This window comes from Phragmites australis, chromosome 1 (assembly GCF_958298935.1).
Source record: "Phragmites australis chromosome 1, lpPhrAust1.1, whole genome shotgun sequence".
Lineage (NCBI taxonomy): Eukaryota > Viridiplantae > Streptophyta > Magnoliopsida > Poales > Poaceae > Phragmites > Phragmites australis.
The window spans coordinates 25,177,237-25,187,178 of record NC_084921.1 but is presented as its reverse complement, the minus strand read 5'-3'; the positions used below and the strand labels follow the sequence as shown (position 1 = coordinate 25,187,178).

The 9,942-nt window shown below is 42.6% G+C and overlaps 1 long non-coding RNA gene across 1 annotated transcript; it reads left to right on the top strand.

Moving 5' to 3' along the window:
* Positions 1–3,173: 3,173 nt before the first annotated feature.
* On the top strand, positions 3,174–4,669 carry LOC133913226 (uncharacterized). Its single transcript, XR_009909001.1, has 2 exons — positions 3,174–4,255; positions 4,376–4,669. It is a non-coding gene; the product is annotated as an uncharacterized LOC133913226 (long non-coding RNA).
* The last annotated feature ends 5,273 nt before the right edge of the window (positions 4,670–9,942 follow it).

Genomic DNA, 9,942 nt, shown 5'->3' with positions numbered 1-9,942 from the left:
GAGCAATGCGCGAGGCACCATGAGGAAAAGGCAGGAGCACACAGCATCCGCGGGCCATTCACGCTGAAGCGACGTGATGGGACAAAAGCAACATCCAAAGCGACGTAATGACGCGGCCAGCCATATTCAGTACCTCGTGTGCCGAATACGGGACACAATATCGTATTTGACACCACATATGCTGAAAAAGATGAGACCAGGTGCATGGTACCAAAAACCTATTCGGTAAATAAGGAACCAAATACACATACTAAATATCTAAATACATGGATATATTGTCTATTTTTAATGAATATAGTGCCGTATGTTACATACTTTTGGATTTTTACAGTGAACAAACTATGCGTACATGAAATCATGACCGTCTTACATGACAGGGATCCGTACATTACAAATCTGTTGTTTTGTGAAAACCATGTCACCAAACCGAAAGGATCAACTCCTCACATCCACGTCACGAAGCAAGACGACGTTTCCCCTTGCGAAAATTTCGCAGAGAAGTGCAATCGATTAGTCCAGAGTCCAGAGTCCAGACTCCAGACGGGTGCGTTGTGTACCGTATGGCATGAGAATGACAACTAGTCAACAACAATAGCTGGGCCTGGGCGCGTTGCACCGTCGATTATTTCTTGTCCTTCCTGATTAAAAGGACTAACCGGTCGTGAGCTTAGACACGCTCCGTTGTTTTTAGCCGTTTCTTGTGTGTTTCCAAGCTAGCTAGCCACTCCCGGCTTTATGGCCAGACCTGCAGCTGCCTGCGATTAGGGTGTGATTATTTGTTATATATACTCTTATTTGTATGGACTGTATACTAGATTAAGTAAATCTATTTGTATAAAGATGATTTTATAATACTGATGAGTGAATACAGGAGTTTAAATTAAAATAGTACGTACAAATAATTAAATATGTTTTTTAATTATATGTACCTGTGGAATAGGATTTTTTTATGCAGCCAACCAATCACCACTTAATAGGTCGACAAAGCACGGTGGGGGCGAGTCTAGGTACAACTAGCCAATAGATGGAGCAGAGAAGACAGGAAGCCATGGATGGCCAAGCAAGCCAAAGGCATGTGAAGTTGCTCACTTCCCAAGAGAACCCCTCCTCTTCAAGATTTCGAGTAGCGTCAGAGGTATCTCAGGGTGTGAAAACTAACCGATCATCCTTCTGTGCTAGATTTTTATAGGACGCAAAGAAGGATAGTAATGTTGCCCAACCAGTATGCATCCCACATTCAAGTTTGACATTTTCTATTTGGTCACCATACTTCTCTTTTTTCCATTTATTCAAATACTCCTCTTTTACATTAGGCGTTCCTGAAAGACAAAGAGTTGATCTGCAAAGAAATCCCAAACTTCTTGGTGATGTATATGCTCTTCGGCGGGAGCAGGGGGTGATGCCTGGTTCGCATAGAGGATGATGAAGATCAGCGAACCTAAGGGTACATGGGCGCCCTCTACTATTTAACTAGAAAGTGACGAGGACGATGAGGATGATAATTTCATACCATCAATGCCTCGATGTTCCAGCAGCAATAAGGAGAAGGTTCAAGTTATACTACAAACGGAGGTTTACGCACCACATCAAGATGCCATACAACGAACAATGATATAGGACCAACTCCTACCGTGACAGCTCAAAATGACGACGACGACAATTTCATGCAGCAATGACCCCTCCCTCCGAGGCCTCCATCTTAGTATGACACTGATGACCCTGGAGATGAAGGTTGATTTTCTTGTACCCATCCTTACAAACTTCCCATCACCATATCGGAGATGATAAGCATCTTACCCTGATAGCATTGATTGGCCCAACTATCATTGTACCGCTAATTTGCGTCGCCACTTTCCACCGTCATCTTGAGATTATCTAGGTATTCAACAGCTATGCAATATGCCTGTTCTTCTGCTAATTATGTGAGGTACTATTGTTTCTCTATACCAATACGACGATCTACCAACTTAAGCTTTAGACACGAAGTAACCACATGACTGAGATTTAAACATAAAATGACAACACCTCTATTCTGACTCTGGCTTTGGACACTAATTGACCATATGACAGATCTTTAACGCGACAACGGCAGCACGCCATACCGAAAGCTTGCATGCAGCAACAGGAAACAATAGCAGCACACCGGCCTAATGCGCGCTGAAAGCCTTGAGCGAGCAATGCACGAGGCACCATGAGCAAACGGCAAGAGCACGCAGCATCCGCGAGCCATTCATGCCGAAGCGACGTGACACGACAAAAGCACCATCCGAAACGATGTGATGACGCGGCCGGCCATATTAAGTACCTCGTGTGCTGAATACAGGGCACAGTATCGTATTTGACACCTCGTGTGCCAAAAAAGATGGGACCGGTGAATTTTCGGTGCACGGTATCAAAAACCTATTTTCGGTAAATAAGTAACCGAATACACATACTAAATATACAAATATATCGATATGTTACTATTTTAACGAATATAGTGCCGTATATTTTATACTTTTGGATTTTTACAGTGAACAAGCTATGCGTACATGAAATCATGACCGTCTTACATGACAGGGATCCGTACGTTACAAATCTGTTGTTTTCGCGAGCGTCCTTGTGAAAACCATGTCACCAAACCGAAAGGATCAACTCCTCACATCCACGTCACGGACTAAGACGACTTTTCCCCTTGCGTAAATTACGCAGAGAAGTGCAAACGATTAGTCCAGAGTCCAGACTCCAGACGGGTGCGTTGTGTACCGTATGACAACAGCTGGGCCTGGGCTCGTTGCACCGTCGATTATTTCTTGTTCCTTCCTGATCAAAAGGACTAACCGGTCGAGAGCTTAGACACGCTCCGTTGTTTTTAGCTGTTTCTTGTGTGTTTCCAAGCTAGCTAGCCACTCCCGGCTTTATGGCCAGCCCTGCAGCTGCCTGCGGTTAGCCGGTTAGGGTGTGATTATTTGTTATATATACTTTTATTTGTGGACTGTATACGTAGGTTAAATGAATATATTTGTATAAAGATGATTTTATAACACTAATAAGTAAATACAATAGTTTAAATTAAAATAGTACATATGAATAATTAAATATATTTTTTTAATTATACGTATCTGCAGAACCGGATTTTTATTTCAGCCAACCAATCACCGCTTAATAGGTCGACAAAGCACGGTGGGGGCGAGTCCAGGTACAGCCAGCCGATCGATGGAGCGGAGAAGACGGGAAGTCATGGATGGCCAAGCAAGCCAAAGGCATGTGAAGTTGCTCACTTCCCGAGAGAACCCCTCCTCTTCAAGATTTCGAGCCAGCCCCCAACCCTTCCCTTCCCCGTCTCTCTATCCCCTATCGCAGCTCCTCTTCTTTAAAGCATGGACCAGCGGCAGCTCTCTCATCACAGCCACGGGTAGATAGATATCTAGAGGAGCAGAAAGAAGAGGAGCCTTTTCGTCTTATTTATTCCCTCGCAAAAAATCGTCTGCCCATGCTCCTGCATCTTCTTTTGATTTTTGTTTGGATCGTCTCTTGTCTGCCTCAATTCACATCACAACCACGGGTAGATAGATGTCTAGAGTAGCTGCTAGCATTGTTTATATCTTTCCTTGCGTTGGTGCTGTTCTTGCTTTTCTTCCTGGTGTTTGCTGCGTGCTTGAGGAGAAGATGTTGTGGAGGTGGAGCTCCTTTCGGTCCAAAAAGGGGTGTTGCTGTGGGCGGATTGAGCTGCTGGGTCATGGATCCCGTTAGCCTATTCCATGGCTCGATTTGAGATCTGGGAGAGAGGATGACAGAGAAAGGGAGGTTATCAGCTGTTGTTTGGGATAGGCTTATGGCTTGCATGCCCCAGGAGCTGCATCAGCCATATATGAACCCTCTTTGGATTGAAGGGAGCTCTGCATCTTTCGTCACTCTCCTTTTTTCAGCTTTTCCTTTTCCTTTCCTTGATGGTTTTCGAAAGATTTTCCCTTGGTTTCAGCCTTCACTGATAATATATAGCATGTTTGTTGTTTGTATGCTCATGATGATTTTGCAAGTGGTGAAGTAATATTCTTGCAGGCATGGATGGTCCTTCTAGGTACACACCGTCATCAGCATCTAGCTTTCCCTTGCCGGAAAAAAGAGGTTCTCTTGTCATGCTTATCCTTCCGCATTTGGATGCCCCTTCCCAAATGCTCTGGACCTCCTAGATTCTTGCTGCTTGGCGAATCTGAATGCTATATGCAGCATATTTAAAGTGGTGAAGAATCGAAGGGCGGCAATGGTGATTGTAGTAAGTTTGGGGAATTTGTTGCTCTGCTTTCTCATCATTTTAGCAATATTGCAACATGGGTTTTGCCCTTGATTCTTTTCTCTGGACTTTTACTAAATACTTACAGTTTGTTCGTGTTAGCCTGATCCTTGCCTTCAGTGGACTTGTTGATCTTGCAATTTTGTTGAAAGTGCAACGGAAGATGCATGTTTGCTACTGGTAGCGCTTGAGAGAAACAAACCAGAAGCTTTCTCATGTCTATGTAGAAGTGTACTTTACTAGCATAATTCTTGTACCACGGCCTTTTTATGGGACATTTCAATTATTTGTAATTGTTGCTCCCAGTCATCCCACTTGTTGTATAACAAATGATTCTGCGCTTTGTACTTTCCACAAAGGATAAAAATTAAATGGCATCTGAACCTTTTTGTTTCATTTTGTGTCGGTTGATCTCATTTGGCAAGTTGAACGTTTTGGTGTATAGTCTACATCAAAGTTTGGAATTGCTCGTCCCTGTGGGTTGTTGGCATATTGACATCGTTCGTGGCCTGCCTTTTGGACTGTTGAGTGCTGAGATACATACTTAACCAGATGTATTTGCGAGTGAGCAAGAGGTGGTTTCATAGTTATATTATCTTAAACGGTAAAAATCCATAAATAGACAATATGCGGTACTAAATCTGTAAAAATAGATAATATATTGATGTGTTTATGAATTTAGCATTTGTATTTGGTAACTTGATCACCGAAAATTCAGTTTCACTATGCGAGACACCAAAAAGAGTGGGTCTAACTATTTTCAGCATTTAAGGTGCCGAATATTTTGAACAGCGTTGTATTCGGTACTTTATTTGCTGAACATAGGCCATCGGTCTTGTCACCGTTTCTACGTGTTGCTATTGTTCGCGTCTTGCTTATTAGATCATACAACAACACTGGCTAATATCTGTTCTTGTGTTGGTAGCGATGTGTTGTTGCTGTAAATTTGTTTTGACGTAATTTTATCGATATTGCTTTATCCTCTTAATGTAATTCTGTGTGAGTAATTTTTTAATGAACAATAGTAGTTGTGAAGTATAATTATCATATAACCCGACATAGAGGTTACATACGGTGATAAATATTACATGTGACATGAGGTTTTTTGATGCTGTGCGAATGAACCATAACCATAAAAAGATGACGACAATAAATATTGATATGTACGGTACAGCTAAAGACTAACTTAATAGTGTGCCTTAAGGAATAAAAATAGATCAGGTCATAATGATGCTCTCTACTGAGTACATCTAAGATATTTGCCCTTCCTTAGAGCATCAAAGCCCTCCGCCTTAGCATGACGCACCATCTTCGACTTCCTTTCCCTATCTTCTTCACGAGCTTCAGCCGTGGTGTGCTCCCACGCTGTCTTTCTCATACGCTCCTCCTGACGTTTGAGTTGTAGTTCCTCCAACTGTTGTTCGTACTCCCGGCATTCGTACGCTTCACTCCTCAGCCGTATGGTTATGTCTACCCACTGCTTCTAGTGCTCATTTTGCTCCATATACAGCCATTTCATGAAGTTACAGATATGTGGAGGAAACTGGACATATGAAACAAGATGGAAGATTAGTAAGATAGTGCATAAAATTGTATAGAAAGTGCCACATGAGTAATCTATATCGTAATACCGGTGGGTACTCATACGATCCATGTCGAGACCGACCCCCTGAGGATGAAAATCTCCAAATGTTTCTTTGGTGATTTGGTGGAGCTGAGGAAGACATTGCAGTTGAGAGAGTTGAGGAATGAGTGATCTATTCATGGTTCATGGTGGGGTTATTTATGATGATTGGGGCTGGTGCATGGACTAAGTGCATGACATGGGTGGGGATTGGAGCATAGGATTCCCTGTGAAAGTTAAAAAAGTTGTGGCATTGATGCTTAACATAGATTCCCTCTAAAAGTTGTTGCTTGGTGTGGTCATTTCATTCTACAAAAGTTCAGTAAGAATTTATTGTTATCTCTGCATGGAAGGCTGAGCTAGGATAGAGGTTTTGCCATTTAATTTAGGATTAAAGCTCTATCGTGTGGTCACTTTGTGTCTAAAGCCTAAGCACGTACAGAGGTTTTGTCATTTCATGGTTAAAGATGAGTCGTGTGGTCACTTCGTGTCTAAAGCCTGATTCACGACATAGGTGTTGTCATGCCATGCTTGAAGCTCTGTCGTATGGCCACTTCTTGCCTAACGGCTAAGTCAGGATAGAAGTGTTGTCATTTAATTTATGATTAAGGCTCTCTCGTGTGGTCACTTCATGTCTAAAGCTTGATTCATGATAGAGGTGTTCTCATATCATGCTTAAAGCTCTATCATGTGGTCACTTCGTATATAAAGTGTGAGTCACAATAGAGATGATGTGCTGATAGGAAGGTGTTGTCATTTCATGCTTAAAACCGAGTCGTTTGGTTACTTCATATCTAAAGCCTCACTCATGATAGCGGTATTGTTTTGACAGTACAGTGTGGTTGCAGCATTATGTTTTTGCAAGTGATGCCGTGAACGACTATAAAAGGCAATGCTCAACTGTGTCTGTTATCCCTGCCAAAAACACAAGACGAAGTAAAGAGATAACGAGCTCTAGGATGCATATGTTTGCTACACCACCACCATTGTGCAAGTGTGGTACTACATGCGAAATGAAGGTATCCCATGAGCTCGAAACCTATGGGAGGAGATTCTTCCGGTGTTCAAACTTTGATCCTTCGTCCGTGTGTCATGGGGTATTTAATTTATGTCATATTTCGCATGATTCATCCACTTTTGATCCGGATAGTAACCAAATCTTGCATATAGTCCTCCATTAGGATTTGTGACTTCATAATGTGGATCGACTTTGACATCAAAGCTGAGGACAAGGAATGGGTGAACCCTGCTAAAGAAATGGGACATGGAATACCTCGAGATGAAGCAATAAGCGGAGGAGACGAAGGAGAGGTTGAAGAAAATGGGCAAGGACTTTGCGAGGTGGGAGGTGTAGAAAGAGAAGTTGTCTCATGGGAAGGGTGATTCAACAAATGCAGACCATTGAGTTTGTTACTGCCAATATATTTCACAAAAGACATTCATGTGATGTATGCTACGTGTGTTGTCAGTTCTGTATGACTAGAAGCAATATATTCCGATGTACTGCCTTAGCCTAATGTAATATTTCATTGTACCGTGTTGTTCGTAATTGAATAAGTTGTACCTTGTCATGTAATATTATATTCATGTGAGAATGGTTTTGATGTGGAAAGTTGCAAGAAAATGATTTATTGCCTGACAGGACGGCATGCAGATACGTTTGAAAGCGGCTAAGTGATGCTTTTCACATGTTGGAAAAAAGTATGCTTGATAGTACGTTAATATAATACACTAACCATCACATACATTAGACATGAAGGTCATAAATAGTTCATAACATAGTACGGTAATATAAAACACTAACCATATGCCTATCAAATTGAACTAACTTAATGGAAAGGTACACAAAATAAGTAATCGTACAATAGTCTGAACAAATTACGTTGTCTAAGCATACAAATAAAAAAGACTCCACCTGACCCCTATCCAAAACCCTACCTCTTGCACACTTTAGCCTACGTGCTGATGCTTGGACGGTTGCCTCCTCCACCCGAGGATGGTTGTTGTGGCAAACCTGTGTGGTAGTCTCAATGCAGAAAATACCTGCGTCACAGCATGCACAAACAGGATAGTATTGCCACATAATGTGTACTAACTCAGAGAATATGGAGAATACCTAGATCATATCAAGATGGTGGTGGAAAGTGCCAATGCAAAATAGCGCAAGAATGCTCGTTGTGCCAGTCAATGTTGTTAGGGTAAGATGGTTGTCGTCTTTGAGGTGGTGACAAAAAGTTGTAAGAATGGGTAATAGCAAATCCACCATCATCTTCATAGTCATCAGTGTCCTCCGAAGATGGAGGGCTCAAAGGGAGAGATTGTTGTGGTATGAAATCGTTGTTGTCATCATCATCTTGAGCAATCACGGTACGAGCACATCCTATTTCGTTGTTGGTTGTACGCCATCTACTATTCAAGAAGGAAATGATGAGACGATGAGGATGAAGATTTCATACCACCAATTCCTCGACGATGATCTTCGTCGTCTTCTACGCGAACCAGGTATCACACCCCCACCGAAGAGCATATGCATCACCAAGAAGTTTGGAATTTATTTGTTGATCAACTCTATATCTTTCGGGAACATCTAACACAAAAGAGGAGTGTTTGAATTAGTAGAAAAAAGATAAGTAGGGTGATCAAATAGAAAATGATGAACCTGGATGTGGGATGCATGACAGTCGGGCAACATCACTATCCTTCTTTACCTCCTAGAGAAACCTAGTACAGAAGGATGGTAGGCTAGTTCGCACACCCTGAGGTACCTTTGACACTGCTTGTGCAATAGGACCCTAAAGTCATCGGTGGTTACATGTTGGAGCGAAACGGTTAACGCAGAACAAAAGGGTGTTGCATGCAATTTGGACATGACTTGGATTAGGTTGTTCTCCTTTAAGGGATCATCCTTCCCTCCATGCACAACCTGCAATGAGGCATTAAGTGCTATATCGATCATTGTAGGTGTCCATAGAAAGCATGAACTAGAAGATCCTTGACTGCAACGTTCTGGCTCTGCATAAAAGCATGAATCCCTAATTATTTAACAAACATTAAACTACTATTAAATATCATAATTAATATGTAACAATGCTTAAGAAATAACTAATAAATAAAGTTATGTACCATAATTATTTGACAAACATTAAATAAATTAAAAGTAATTACATTAACAATACAGTGAATAAGACATAATATGGATGACTACTACATTAAAATGAATAGTATAAATGTCATGAACAAGTATAAGTGCACCGAACAACTGCACTAGCTACTCAACACGACGACGCCACACTCAATCCCTAGGAATGTAAGCATCTTATGGCTGTGTAGCCCCCATCCCAGCGACCTGTGCTAACTCCTGCCTCATGTGCCCTTGCCCGTCATCATCATCGGCCTCCCATGTGGGACCCCCATCGAACGTGTATCTAGACCCGCTAACTCGACTCTGCATGTACTATGATGAAGGATCCTCATACGTAAGTGTGGACGCCCCAAGAACATGCTCCGATGGAGTCCTGTGTGCTAAAGGCTCGCCCTTCTAGTACCACTGTGAACCCCCAGGTGCATCAGGATACTGGGAGTACTGTCCGCTGAGGAGATCGGTGAATCTTGCGGCCTGCATTGCAGAAGCCCAGTCAAAATCATGAGTGCCACTGCAGTTAGGCATTAGCTGCGTGTAGTCAACGACGCCCTCATGATGAGTCGATGCTGCAGGTGGAGGTGTCATCATAGTCTGAGGAGGTTGTGTCCACTTCGGGGCCTGCGAACCCAGTGTACATTGTTCGGGCTTAGGAGCCTACGTGCACTCCTCGTCCTTAGCACCGGAACATGACGCATGATGCTCGTCAAACAGGTTCGTCATGGACACTAGACAAGCGCTTGCTATGTGAGGCACGAGACGGGTCCATTGCTATTAGGTCATACCCCTCCAACATGGGGCACAACCACCTAGACCACGTATAGCGGACAGGAAGCGGGACTCTCTCGTGCTCATGTAGTCCCGAAGAGGGTTCTAATCCCTCCACGTTGATGAGCCACTTGCTTC